At 43.4% G+C, this 15,181-nt stretch overlaps 1 pseudogene; it reads left to right on the top strand.

The window, feature by feature from the left end:
• The first annotated feature begins 660 nt into the window (after positions 1 to 660).
• On the top strand, positions 661 to 7,058 carry LOC149115456 (uncharacterized; annotated as a pseudogene).
• Positions 7,059 to 15,181: the final 8,123 nt, after the last annotated feature.

Genomic DNA, 15,181 nt, shown 5'->3' with positions numbered 1-15,181 from the left:
GGGATACTGTTTTGAGGTCGCATTTTCTAATTATATTGTCAATATACAATGTCCACAATTAGAGTATGCAAATTGGAGTAAATCGCTGTAGGGGGCATCCTCTCTCTCATAACTTGTAGTTTTGCTATGTACAGAAGAAGCAGGATTTTGATTTTGCCATCACCAGTGTGTGGTCATGTTGAACATGTGTAGAAAATGTTCTGCCTATTGGGGTTCACTGCTGCAATGATTTCTGGATCCTGACCATTCCAAGGGAACTTTGTATAACATGTATAAAATAATAACAGCAATAATACGTATACATTTTGTTTGCTCCAACAAATGCCTCCGGGAAGTCATAAATTATTGGATATTTCGATTGCTTGATATCTTCAATTTCAACCTCGTTCATTGTCTCAGTATTCCAAACCATTAGACAGCTGACCTGCAAATCGTTTTGCTTCATGGTCTGATCTCGCATTTAAAGGTGAAACAACGAAAATAAACGATTCAGTTGCTCCATGCCAGGAGTCAAGAACAAAGGGTAATAACTGAAAAATCAATGACTTGCCAAAGCAGGTGAAAAATTAGTGTCTTTCTTCAAAACAACAATGTTCCTTATCGCCTCTCTGTTTAACACGAAGGGAAAGATTCTCTACATTGATACCACCCAGGGCTTGATACAAAGATTCCTCGAATCCTGGCTCGACGGCCGCCATTGACAATCCCACACAGTATGTAGAGACATTACGACTGCATACATGAAGGCCAGAAGTCCTAGCATCTAGGACTGCAAAATCCTAAATGTCTCCAGAGCCCTTCGATTCTCCAGCCAAGGCCCTCCCGGCTAAGAGGAGCGAAAAGGGCTATGGGGACGAGAATGCCATAGTAACGCGCTAGAGATCAAGGCTTTTTTTTAAAACTTTTTTATTTATTTACTTACCATTTTACTCGTTTCGGTCGTTTCGCTTGTTTCGGTGGTTTCGTTTCGCTCGTTTCGTTTCGTTGTTTCGGGTTTATGTACACGCCGTTGGCCCCTAATATTAGTTTTCAGGTTTGATTAGCCTGCAGTACAGCCGGATTAGCGGACTCTAGCGCGATACACGAGCGCGCGCGAAGCGCGGGAACGAGCGCAAAGTGTGAGGCGTGAAAAATCCGCCTGTAGTCACACCATTGTTTATACTCTACCGCCCCCTTGAAATGATTGCATGAGAGAATAAGAGAGAACAAAGCAATTCAATTTACTGCCGCGAAAAAAATGTCTCAAATAACCAGTTAACAAATTTATAAATGACGCAACGCCAGTAGGCTGGTTGTCCAGCGGCACTCCGCTGTAGTCGGTCGGTCAGCGGCGTTCATTGTGGTATAAAAGCCCGCGCGATCAGTCTTCCTGTGTCCGCCATCTTGGTTGTATCTAGTTCTCGTTACGGGGAGATTTCGCTTGCATTAAAGATAAAGCTTACAGTACATCGGGGCCTAGTGTGTGTCCATTGAGACTACTGGCGTGGTGGCAGCGGAAAAGATTCGAATCGTCACGTTCTCGTCAGATCCAACGCACTTTATCGACAGATTCGTCGGGATTCCCGAGCAGCCAAGAGTCGGTTGTCAATATCATCTTGTTCCGTAAGCTGCGATGTCTTCTAACAGAGCCCCCAAGCAGTGGTGCCTTTCAAAGAACGAAACTTTAACCTCCTTCGAGAGTTGGAAACAAAATCTTCTCTACACCTTGTCTTTGGACGCCAATTTCGCGCCATTTTTGGGTGAAGGGTCGTCGTGGTTGAAAAAGACTAGGGCGAGCCCGTTACACGGTTACACTGATGATGGGGAGTCGGTTCCAGCTGCTCGAAGGCAAAGAGCTACCCAAAAGGTAAACATGCTCGAACTCATGCTAGGCCAGATTGCAAATTATTGCCCAATCATCTCTCGTAATACGATTGTCAAGAATTCTACTTGTATTGGGGACATATGGCAGACAATTAGACTTCATTTCGGATTCCAGACTTCTGGGGGTCATTTTTTAGACCTGGATGACATTCATTTGAACCCCGATGAGCGTTCGGAAGATCTTTTCCAGCGTCTTATGGCTTTTGTGGAGGACAGTTTAATTAAACCTCACACCTTGCTCCACCACGGTTCTGATCTTGAGGAGGAAGAGGAATTGTCACCGACGTTAGAGAATTTTGTTATTTTAACGTGGCTGAGATTGATTAACCCTGCTTTACCTAAACTTGTTCCCTGTCTCATCACAAGCGTCGCTGGTAGAGTGCGTATTCCTAACCTCTCAGATAGGCCTTATGTCCTGAAACGAAATGAACACTTTTGCCAAGTCAACCCTGTCTTCTGTCCGTCTACCCAAGATCAGCCTTCCAACCCAGTTGACAAACTCCCGTACCACAAGGTGTGTTCAGTCCCAGTTTCAGAGTCAAAGTACTCCCAGGGCGTGGCACTAGTCCCCGACAACCTCCTCCCTCCAGGCATCACAAGCAAGTTCCGTAACCTTTTGGTCCAGTACGACTCCGTCTTTGATCCAGCAATAGGGAGCTTACGAATCGACGACTTTTGCACGACGCCGCCGTTAGATTGCGTGACATGCTCACTGCGCATGCGTTTCTGAGCACTTCCCAGCTTCGCGCCAAAGTCGACGACGTTGGTGAGAGCGATTTGCGGGCGTCTTGGAAACAGGAGGCCGTGAGGTTAGTTTTCAAAGTTTTCCCTCGATACTTCGGGTATTTTTGCCAGATAATTTAAGTATCACATTAGGGGCATGTCCTTGATGTTTGATTTTAATTTTATTTGCCTGTTTTCGTTCAAGAAACGACCTTTTACAGTGCCATGGCGAACGCTATGAGTTCAACCAACACTGAAAGCGGTCAAAGCACGACACGGTGTGAATGAAAAGCAAATTGCTGTATGAAAAATCTTTCATTTTAATCACGCTTCACTGAAATATAAGACATTTTTTTTGGTGTACAATGAATTTGAAAGGACTAAAAGGTTTTAGCATTCGTGTCGACAGTTAGAAACAAGGACTAGATAGCTCAACTAGAGAGCTAGGCGATTTTTTCCTCTGTTGTTTTGAGTGGTCTTATAGCCAGCCTAATCTTTTAGAACCCAAATTTTTCTCGACGTACAGCTGCGCTTTCTTTTCTGCCATGCTAGCACATTTTGTTGGTCTGTCTTGAGTATTTTTTTTCTCGAGCTCCTGAGACAAAAAAAATTTGCCGGTCGCGCATAAACGTCGTCGTCTTTACTGCGAATCGTAAATTCAAATTTCTACAGGACGACGACGCGAGACTATAAGGTGACCCAACGGCGCCGTCGTCCGAAAGTCGTCGATTCGTAAGCTCCCTAATTACCGGCTACAACGGCGCCTTTGGTCCCCTTCAGGCAAAAGTAAATATGGGCCCGGTAGAGCCTACTCAGCGTAAAGGTCGCCTCCCCCTGAACGGTCGCGATAAACTTGTCGAGCTCCAGCAGAAGTTCGACGAATTGGAAAATCTTGGCGTGTTCCGTCGCCCCGAAGACATTGATGTTTCTGTCAAGTATCTTAACCCGTCGTTCCTGGTTAAAAAGTCATCGGGTGGCTTTCGTCTCGTCACTGACTTCGCAGACGTAGGTCGTTATAGCAAACCCCAACCCTCCCTGCTCCCGGACGTGGATTCTACCCTACGCTGCATAGCCCAGTGGAGACACATCATCGTCTCAGATCTAACCAGTGCCTTCTTTCAGATCCCTCTCGCCCGTGAGTCCATGGAGTACTGTGGAGTCGCTACCCAGTTCGGGGCGTACGCGTTTATGCCCGGTCGGCCATGGGTATACCTGGCTCAGAAACCGCACTTGAAGAGCTCATGTGTCGCGTCTTGGATGACCTCTTCAAGGCTGGTATCGTAGCCAAGATAGCAGATGATCTGTACTGTGGGGGCAACAACCCAGACGAGTTGCTCCGAAATTGGTCTTCTGTTCTCCAAGCTCTCCATAAAGCTAGCCTGCGCCTTTCGGCGTCGAAGACCATCATCAACCCCAAAACTACTTCTATCTTAGGTTGGACTTGGTCCCAAGGCACTCTTCGAGCCAGCCCTCATCACGTCTCAACACTGTCCTCCTGCAGTCCTCCCAATAAAGCTGGCGGCATGAAGTCCTTTATTGGTGCGGTCAAGGTCCTCGCTCGCGTCGTTCCACATTGTTCTGCTCTATTGGCCCCCCTTGACGAGGCTGTAGCCGGGAAACAGTCACAGGATGACATTGTCTGGTCCGAACATCTTCCTGAAGCCTTCAAGTCTGCTCAAGCTGCCGTGGCGTCTAGCCAAACAATTACTCTCCCGAAGCCAGATGACCAGTTATGGATCGTGACCGACGCTGCTGTCAAGAGACCCGGCATCGCCGTCACTCTCTACATCTCGCGGGGTGACAAGCTAGCCCACGCTGCTTTCTTTAGTCCAAAGTTGCGTAGTCACCAATTATCCTGGTTACCGTGCGAAGTTGAAGCACTTGCAATTGGTGTTGCAATAAAACACTTTAGCCCCTACTTAATACAATCTAAACACAAGGCTTGCGTGCTCACCGACAGTAAGCCTTGTGTCCAGGCCTTCGAGAAAATGTGCAGGGGAGAGTTTTCTGCTAGCCCGCGGGTGTCGACTTACTTGTCAACTGTCAGCCGCTTCCAAGCCAACGTGAGGCATGTTGCCGGTGCTGCGATCCTACCTTCTGACTTTGCAAGCCGCAGTGCACCGGACTGCTTTGATCCCTCTTGTCAGGTGTGCAAATTCATCACCCAAGCTGAGGAGTCTGTCGTCCGACACCTATCTGCCCAGGACGTCCTATCTGGTCAGAAAAACCTCCCTTTCACAAGTCTAAAAACTTGGTTGTCTATCCAATCTCAATGCGCGGACTTACGTCGAACGCATGCCCACCTAATACAAGGGACTCGTCCTTCCAAGAAGCTTACTAACATTAAGGAGGTGGAAAGGTACTTGTCTGTCGCCTCTATCTCCAGTGATGGCCTCTTAGTCGTGAAAAAGACTGAGCCTTTGGCTCCTTCGCGTGATTGTATCATAGTTCCCAGACAGGTCTTAGATGGTTTACTAACCGCCCTACACCTCAGGTTGTCTCATCCATCGTGTCTCCAGCTTAAGAAAGTTGTCAGCCGCTACTTTTACGCCCTTGACCTAGACAAGGCCATAGAGCGCGTTTCCCTTGGTTGTCACCCTTGCGCTGCACTTCGCCACGTCCCCCACGCTTGCATAGAACAGTCAACTTCTGATCCTCCAGCAGCAGTGGGTGTCTCCTTCGCAGCCGATATCCTGAAGCAGTCTCGCTAACTTATTTTGGTGCTCCGAGAGTGCGTTACCTCCTATACTTTGACCCTCCTCGTGGTAGACGAGAAGCATGCGACCTTACGCGATGGGTTAATCCAATTATGCGTCGGCCTGCGACCCCTTGATAGGCCTAACGCTGTCATTCGGTGTGACCCAGCACCTGCCTTCAGAGCTCTCGTGAATGACCAAGTCCTATTGCAACACAAGATTAGCCTTTAGATAGGTCGCGTGAAGAATCAGAACAAGAACCCTGTCGCTGAAAAAGGAATCCAATAGTTCGAACACGACCTCCAGCGGTTGCAACCGGAAGGTGGCCCTGTCTCTCCTAGGACCCTGTCCGTAGCCACTACCCACCTGAACTCTAGAATCCGCTACCACGGCCTATCCTCTAGAGAAATGTGAACTCAGAGAGAGCAGTTTACCAACTCTCAGATTCCCCGAACAGATCAGGCGCTAATACGCGAGCAGCATCTACAAAGACTGGTAAACCATCCCCACAGTGAAACGTCGAAAGGCCCGCGTAGTGACTTGCGCAGCTCTCCTTCAATAACTGTTGGTGACTTAGTTTACCTCTACTGTGATCGTAGTAAGTCCCAAAGTCGTGACCTATACCTCGTTGTCCTAGTGGACGGTGAGTGGTGCAATGTTCGCAAGTTTGTTGGCTCACAGCTAAGAAACGTTTCGTACCGTGTGAAGAAGAATGAGTGCTATAAAGTCGCTCCCTTCCGAGTACACACGCCCTGGCGCCCCTGTGAAGAAGAGTCCAGCAACTGCGATCTTGACGTCGGTGTCGACCACAGCCCTCCTACTGATGATCGAGGACTTCCTAACGACGAGGAACCTCCTCCAGAAAGCCCTCCGTTTCCTCCGCCTGCCCCAGGGATCCCTATCGAGTTATCGTCCCCACCTTCCGCTTTTGTCCCGGCAGAAGATGTCCCGAGATGCGGTGAGGATAGCCAACCCGGTTCACCGGATGACGTCGAGGTTATACCTGCCCCCTCTCCAAGTGTTAGCCCTGCAGTGAACAAGCGCCCAACTCGGCAACGGCGTCTCCCGCAACGTCTTCAGGACTATGTAGTAGAGTTGAAGTAGCCCGGTCGATCCTAATCCTTTAGCCGTAGCCGCACAATTCTAGACATATAGCTGTCTCTCAGCATTTGTTAAGTTTGTTTTCTTATCTGGTTCGAAACTTAAAGACTGTTCTCCATACAGTAGATTTCTCGTACATAACCTGTGTGTGTATTTCATATCGTCTTATCGCCCAGTGTTTCTTTGTTTGCATGCTTATTTGCTTAAGAAGGAAAGAAGAAGCCACGCCAGTAGGCTGGTTGTCCAGCGGCACTCCGCTGTAGTCGGTCGTTCAGCGGCGTTCATTGTGGTATAAAAGCCCGCGCGATCAGTCTTCATGTGTCCGCCTTCTTGGTTGTACCTAGTTCTCGTTACGGGGAGATTTCGCTTGCATTAAAGATAAAGCTTACAGTACATCGGGGCCTAGTGTGTGTCCATTGAGACTACTGGCGCAAAACAGTCAACAGACGTGAACATATGGGCAGCCGTTACCACCAAAAATACAAACGATACAAACAGTCTAGAATAAACAGAAATGGTTTGAATATCCTTTGTTAATTAGTACAGTTAACATGGAAATGATGTAGCTAAAATGCAGTTGGTCCGGTTTTCCTTGGTGGAATGGGATACTCAACCAGTAAACGGTTCAGACAGTTTAGAAACTGTCTAGCCGCCCTTGTCGAAACGGTGCAATGAAGACACAAATGATTCAGTCTAAATTTAAATAGTTTAGCTCCAGTTTGTTAAATGGTATAACATAAAAAGAAGTGGTCATGTCAAAGAAAGAATAGACTACCTATCACTGTTCAAGCGGCACAGCGTAGTAATAACTGGCCTAGAGTGATGTCAAATGGGATAGCGATACATGAAATGGTAAAACATAATAACAATTACTACAGGATAAGATGGAATAGCAGAGCATTTTACATGGAATGGCACAGAGTCGAGGGAAACAGTTCAGCGTGAGGTCAAATGAGTCAGCCTCGGATGAAATGGCATAGTATTCGGTCAAGTTAAACAGCGTAACATCAAGTAGCACAGCTCTGCGTGAAATAGCTTGGCATACATTCAGACGGTGCAGCCTAAGATCACGTGCAGCTCGGCGTGAGGCAACTTAATTAGCCGGTACATACACGTTTTCGTGAAGTTGTACAGCGTAACATCAAATGGCACAGCGTTGCGTGAAATTGCTCAGCATACATCCAGACTGATTAGGGTAATAATAAGTTAGCAGAAAATTTTGAGAAATAGCTCAGCAATGCAATGCATGAGACATATAACATCTGAAATAATGGAGTATAGCACGAAGTGGTTTAGGGTGAAACTGGATTTAGGTGGCGTGACATCGGTGAGGTGGCGCCGAAACCACCAAAAATACAAAAGACGAATGGAACAGCCAAGAGAGGTCGGCATGACGTCACCATTGTGAAATTTTGGCGTCCAACGTTGGGAACTCATTCGATCAGCGTGATCCGCCGGCGAGTTGTCTACAGGCTTCTTTCATCTTATTGTGGTAAGTCCCTTCCTTATTTCGTTTTATTTCGTTTCACAATGCTTCATTCACTGCCGTTCAACAATAACCGCTTATGTTATTTCACGGACTATTATTTCACCACAAAAACCTGACACAGTAACATTACATTTCCACGTGATCTCTGCTGTGTCTGGCAGGAATCGTTCTATTGTTTCAGTGATTGTCGGTGTTCTCATCGTCATTTGAAACTCCGCCGTACTTTTTTAATTAACTGGACCGTTCATACACTCTTGTAGTCGCTCAAGGTTGCGAAAATTGCCGTTTCTAACTGTATTTGGATTAGCAATGTTCGCACATTCCGCCTGTCGTTTTGTAACGCAATATACCTTTGTCACGGTTATAGGCGCAATTCTTGCAACTTTCTAAATTAGTCCATATACTCTTGTATTCGGTCAACGTTGTGAAAGTTTTCGTTGACAACTGTATTTGGATCATAGAAAATCGCACATTTTCCCTGTCGCGCTGTAACGCAATATATTTTGTCACATTGAGAGCAGGGGGAGGGGAAGTGAGCAGGCGCCGTAACCAAATATATTTTATAACAGTGGGGGAGGGGGGCGCTGTAACGCAATATATTTTTTCACAGTTAGAGCGGTGGTGGGGGGGAGGGGGGAGACTTGAGATGAAATAACTCTCATACAAAAGTTCGGAATATTCCATTATTAACCGTGCGGCCATGGGCCGAGCGCGGTTCATGTTTTACCCGTGGTTTATTTTTATTTTTTATTTTTTATTTTTTTTTAACCGCGCGGCCATGGACCGAGCGCGGTTCATGGTTTACCCGTGGTTTATTTTTTTTTAACCGCGCGGCAATGGGCCGAGCGCGGTTCATGGTTTACCCGTGGTTTATTATTTTTTTTACTTTTTAGTTTTTTTAGTTTTGTCGGTGACCAGAACCAAACTTCCACTCGGCCAAATTTTGAATGACGCAACCTGTGATGTTTACTCGCCAAAAGCTGTTGAAACATTAATACAAGGACAATGTGAGGGATATTACTTTCTTTACTTTGGGTAAAATATATTTTCTTTTGGTTTTATCGAAGCGTTGGATTCGAAGGGAAATAAATACGCTAAAAAAAGGTATTACGACAGCCATGGAATGCGCTGACGTTGTAGCTTTCACTTTCGCTACGTGACAAATAAAATCGTGTTTACTTTCCAAGTTTATTTCGGCAGAAGCGACAAAAGAATCCTCAAGGACTGCTTTGGAATGTGCTTTGCGTTGCGACTGTAGTGGTAAGGAAACAGTTAATTTTAAAAGCGCGGTTATAAGATCTAACAGATCTTGTTTTTTTAGTTTTGTCGGTGACCAGACCGATACTTCCACTCGGCCAAATCTTGAGTCACGCAACCTGTGATGTTTACTCGCCAAAAGCTGTTGAAACATTAATACAAGGACAATGTTGCGGATATTGTTTTTTTCTTATTGTATTTAGATTATATTTTCTTTTGGTTTTATCGTAGCGTTGGATTCAAAAGGAATAATAAATACGCTAAAAAAGGTATTACCTCAGCCATGGAATGGGCTGACGTTGCAGCTTCTACTTTCGCTACGTGACAAATAAGATTCTGTTTACTTTCCAAGTTTATTTCGCGAGAAGCGACGGTCATCAATTTATTTGCAATTTTGCAAGTATTTCTTGTGGTTTTAGGCAAATGAAGTTAATTCTTTGGCTGTTTCATCGCAGCGAGTTCATAGATGGGAAGGAAAATTAAATATTTGCAAGCCAAGCAAAGAACATGTCAGAACATGCAAGGACTACGTCATTGCTAGGGAAATAACCACCGTACTAAAGATAGCCGTGGATAACGCAATTCTTGGATTATGTGACTCGTGTGACTTCTTTGCTAGCCCTTTACTCCAGGGATAAAATAATTAAATCTAATCGTGACTTTTAAGAAAGAAAGCTGTTGTTAATAGTGTTGGTATCTTCATGCCCATACATGTCCCGAAGAAAGTTCCATATTAAGACTATTACGTCATCGAAGATTAAAGATTAAAACCAATTAAATTTAATCCTGATTTTTAATAGTGTTATTATTGTTGCGTTCGTATCGTTCATGCCAATACATATCCCGAAGAAAGTTCCAGATTAAGAACATTGCGTCATCGGAGATTTCACAATGGCTACGAGTACGACTGATAGTGCAATAATGCAGTTTGTGTTGATCAAGTGATGTGGCGTCTACCGTAATCAGTGAATCATCAAGGACTGCTTTGGAATGTGTACTGCATTGCCACTGTAGTGCTAAGCAAACAGTTAAATTTTAAAAGCGCGGTTATAAGATCTAAGAGATCTTCTTGTTAACCGCGCGGCCATGGGCCGAGCGTGGTTCTAGGTTTACCCGGGGTTTATTATTATTTTTTTTTATCGGTGACCAGACCCAAGCTCCCTCTCGGCCAAATTTTGAGTCACGCAACGTGTGATGTTTTTCCGCCAGAAGCTGTAAAAACATAAATACACGGACAATTTTAGGGATATTGTTTTCTTTTTTGTATATTTTCTTTTCGCTTTATCGAAGCGTTGGATTCAAAGGGAATAATAAATACGCTAAAAAAAGGCATTACGTCAGCCATGGAATGCGTTGACGTTGCAGCTTTCACTTTCGCTACGTGACAAATAAGATCGTGTTTACTTCGCAAGTTTATTTCGGCAGAAGCGACGGTCATTAATTTATTTGCAATTTTGCAAGCATTTCTTGCGGGTTTAGGCAAATGAGGTAAATTCTTTGGCTGTTTCATCGCAGCCAGTTCGGTAATCAGAAGGGAAATTAAATATTTGCAAGCCAAGCAAAGAACATGTCACAACATGCAAGGATTGTGTCATTGGTAGGGAAATAACCACCGTACTAAAGATAGCCGTGGATAACGCATCTTGACTTTTAAGAAAGAAAGCTGTTGTTAATAGCGTTCGTATCTTCATTCCCATACATATGCCGAAGAAAGTTCCAGATTAAGACTATTACGTATCGTTAAGACTATTACGTATCGTTCATATCGTTCATGCCCATACATATCCCGAAGAAAGTTCCACATTGAGACCATTACGTCATCGGAGATTTCACAACGGCTACAACTGATGGTGCAATAACACAGGTTGTGTTGATCAAGTGATGTGGTGTCTAGAGAAGCCAATGAATCATCAAGGATTGCTTTAGAATGTGCACTCCGTTGCGACTGTAGTGCTAAGAAAACAGTTAAATTTTAAAAGCGCGGTTATAAGATCTGACAGATCTTGTTTTTTCAGTTTTGTCGGTGACCCGACCCAAACTTCCACTCGGCCAAATTTTAAGTCACGCAACCTGTGATGTTTACTCGCCAAAAGCTGTTGAAACATTAACACAAGGACAATGTTGCGGATATTGTTTTCTTTATCGTGTATAAACTAAATTTTCTTTTGGTTGTGTCCAAGCGTTGGATTCCAAGGGAATCATAAATACGCTAAAAAAAGGTATTACGTCAACCATGGAATGCGCTGACGTTGCAGCTTTCACTTTCGCTACGTGTTTACTTTGCAAGTTTATTTCGACAGAAGCGACGGTCATTAATTTATTTGCAATTTTGCGAGTATTTCTTGCGGTTTTAGGCAAATGAAGTAAATTCTTTGGCTGTGTCATAGCAGGGAGTTCGGTGATCAGAAGGGAAATTAAATATTTGCAAGCCAAGCAGAGAACATGTCAAAACATGCAAGGATTACGTCATTGGTAGGGAAATAACCATCGTCCTAAAGGTAGCCGTGGATAACGGAAGTCTTGAATTACGTGACAAGTGTGACTACTTTTCTAGCCCTTTACTCGTGAAAGACACAAATTAAATTTAATCATCACTTTTAAAAAAGAAAGCCGTTGGTAATAGTGTTATTATCGTATCGTTCATATCGTTCATGCCCATACATATCCCGAAGAAAGTTCCACATTGAGACCATTACGTCATCGGAGATTTCACAACGGCTACGACTGATGGTGCAATGACACAGGTTGTGTTGATCAAGTGATGTGATGTTTGCAGTAACAAAAGAATCATCAAGGACTACTTTGGAATGTGCACTGCGTTGCGACTGTAGTGCTAAGAAAACAGTTAAATTTTAAAAGCGCGGTTATAAGATCTAACAGATCTTGTTTTTTTTAGTTTTGTCGGTGACCAGACCCAAACTTCCTTTCGGCCAAATGTTGAATCATGCAGCCTGTGATGTTTACTCACCAAAAGCTGTTGGAGCATTAATACAAGGACAATGTTACGGATACTGTTTTCTTTATTTGTGTGTAAAATATATTTTCTTTTGGTTTTTTTCAAAGCGTTGGATTCGAAAGGAAATAATAAATACGCTAAAACAAGGTATTACGTCAGCCATGGAATGCGCTGACGTTGCAGCTTTCACTTTCGCTACGTGACAAATAAGGTCGTGTTTACTTTGCAAGTTGATTTCGGTAGAAGCGACGGTCATCAATTTATTTGCAATTTTGCGAGTATTTCATGTGGCTTTTGGCAAATGAAGTAAATTCTTTGGCTGTTTTATCGCAGCAAGTTCGGTGATCAGAAAGAAAATTAAATATTTGCAAGCCAAGCAAAGAACATGTCAGAACATGCAAGCATTACGTCATTGGTAGGAAGATAACCACCGTACTTAAGGTAGCCGTAGATAACGGAAGTCTTAAATTACATGACTCGTGTGACTACTTTGCTAGCCCTATACTCGTGGAAAACACCAATTAAATTTAATCATGACTTTTGAGAAAGAAAGCTGTTGTTAAGAGTGTTATTATCGTGTCGTTCGTATCGCTCATGCCCATACATCATCGGAGATTTGTCATCGGAGATTTGTCAACGGCTACCACTGATGGTGCAATAATAGAGTTTTTGTTGATCCAGTGATATGATGTCTACAGTAACAAAACAATCATCAATCACTGCTTTGGAATGTGCACTGTGTTGCGACGGTAGTGCTAAGCAAACAGTTAACTTTTAAAAGCGCGGTTATAAGATCTAACAGATCTTCTTGTTTAGTGTAGAGTGCACTATTGGGATGGTTATGGGGGTTGCCTGCCGCTAAGGAACTAAGGCACTATGGCGCTATGGCACTATGGCACTATGGCGCTAAGGTGTAAACTTTAATGTTTGTTTAATTAATTAATTTCAATTAATTAATTAGTCTAGAGGCAAGGAAGTAATGGGAGTAGGGTGGGAAAGGTACATGTGTACTCTACGTAAAACACATTCCATCGCCGTCGCTTAACTTTGAACATCGCAAAGCTATATATTTGTCTCAGGTAACCCCTTGCTCTCCTTGTGGTACCATTCTCCTTAGAACAAAACTAATTTGCACTAAACGCATGCGTAGATTAGTTGTGGTTCGTAGCTTCTATATTAGGTGAAGGATACATTGCATACAGAATCACGCACAAATGTTGAGTGGTTTTCCTTATGGTAGAGCTCAACATGTAAGACGCATGCGTTCTAGCATTGTTAGTGTTATACACTATCTTTACACGAAGTATTTTATATATCGTGTCATGTGACCAAGGACGGCAGTTATTTTTCAGGTAGCGCCAGTTGTCCCTTTTTTTTTTTGCAAAAGTGAAAAGTTACTGTGGCTGCGTAGCTTTTAGAATTACAAACAGGTCGGTTCAACAAATACCATCTGCTGTTTTCAATCTACAATAGTGTGCTTGAATGAAAATACAACCTTGAAACATACACACTGCAAAGGGGAACTAGTGAGACAATCTCAGAAAGTGCAGAGCGCGATTGATAGCTCTGGTACAGTAGTCCCATAAGTACTCACCCCTACTCGGTTCACTTCCGGTTTTTGTCTACCTTGGTAGTCTGCTACGGCTTTTCCCCTTTGCAGTGTGTATGTTTCAAGGTTGTATTTTCATTCAAGGTCCAAACATTACGCACAAATAAATTACTACTGGTGCTTTAAGTTGATTTTCGTTTATTTTAAATTCAATAATACGCTGAAGCAGCAAACGTGACAATTTAGCTCTTCACGCCAACTTTGTAACTTGATACTTTTGTTTTCCTCGCAAAGCCATGTAATATGAAACCCCTGTTTTCTCCAAAACATACGAAAGATGTCCTTGTTTTTTGGAGATAAATGAAAGAAAGTTAAATATCTGATGTAGTGATGAAGAAACGGAACAGAGACGATGTTTTACTAAAAATGCAAATTTTTACCGATGAACAAGAACTAATTTAATTATCAGATAGTCACCAAATACCACTTTCTTTTTCTATTCCACCTTTGTTGTTAACAATAAAACAATTCAAAATTAACACACAACGATATTGATGGCTGAGAAGCTTTTCAACGAAAAGTATTGAAGATAAACAGCACTACTTGGCCGATATGAATGAGTCTCCTCAAAGACTGATTAAATTAATTTGCGCTTTCATTAGGTGCCACGGCGTCTGCAGCAATATTTGAGCATTTTGCTGGTCTCTTTTGTTACAAATTCACAATTTGCGGAGTATTAACGCCACTAACTTGAGAACTTTTTGGTCTCTCTTACAGACACAATTAAGGCAAGAAATAAACAAGTCGCTAAGGAGAAGCAATATATTTGAACTCTGACAAGCACACTATTGTAGATTGAAAACAGCAGATGATATTTGTTGAACCGACCTGTTTGTAACTCTAAAAGCTACGCAGCCACAGTAACGTTTCACTTTTGCAATAAAAAGGGACAACTGGCGCTACCTGAAAAATAACTGCCGTCCTTGGTCGCATGACACGATATATAAAATACTGCGTGTAAAGATAGTGTATAACACTAACAATGCTAGAACGCATGCGTCTTACATGTTGAGCTCCACCATAAGGAAAACCACTCAACATTTGTGCGTGATTCTGTATGCAATGTATCCTTCACCTAATATAGAAGCCACGAACCATAACTAATCTACGCATGCGTTTAGGGCAAATTAGTTTTGTTCTAAGGAGAATGGTACCACAAGGAGAGCAAGGGGTTACCTGAGACAAATATATAGCTTTGCGATGTTCAAAGTTAAGCGACGGCGATGGAATGTGTTTTACGTAGAGTACACATGTACCTTTCCCACCCTACTCCCATTACTTCCTTGCCTCTAGACTAATTAATTAATTGAAATTAATTAATTAAACAAACATTAAAGTTTACACCTTAGCGCCATAGGGCCATAGTGCCATAGCGCCACAGCGCCTTAGTTCCTTAGCGGCAGGCAACCCCCATAACCATCCCAATAGTGCACTCTGCACTAAAAACCGTAGCAGACTACCAAGGCAGACACAAACCGGAAGTGAAC

This window comes from Orbicella faveolata, unplaced genomic scaffold, assembly GCF_042242905.1.
Source record: "Orbicella faveolata isolate gen_17 unplaced genomic scaffold, um_ofav_v1 contig_13, whole genome shotgun sequence".
Lineage (NCBI taxonomy): Eukaryota > Metazoa > Cnidaria > Anthozoa > Scleractinia > Merulinidae > Orbicella > Orbicella faveolata.
The sequence above is the reverse complement of the archived record's forward strand: the minus strand, read 5'-3'. Positions and strand labels throughout refer to the sequence as shown.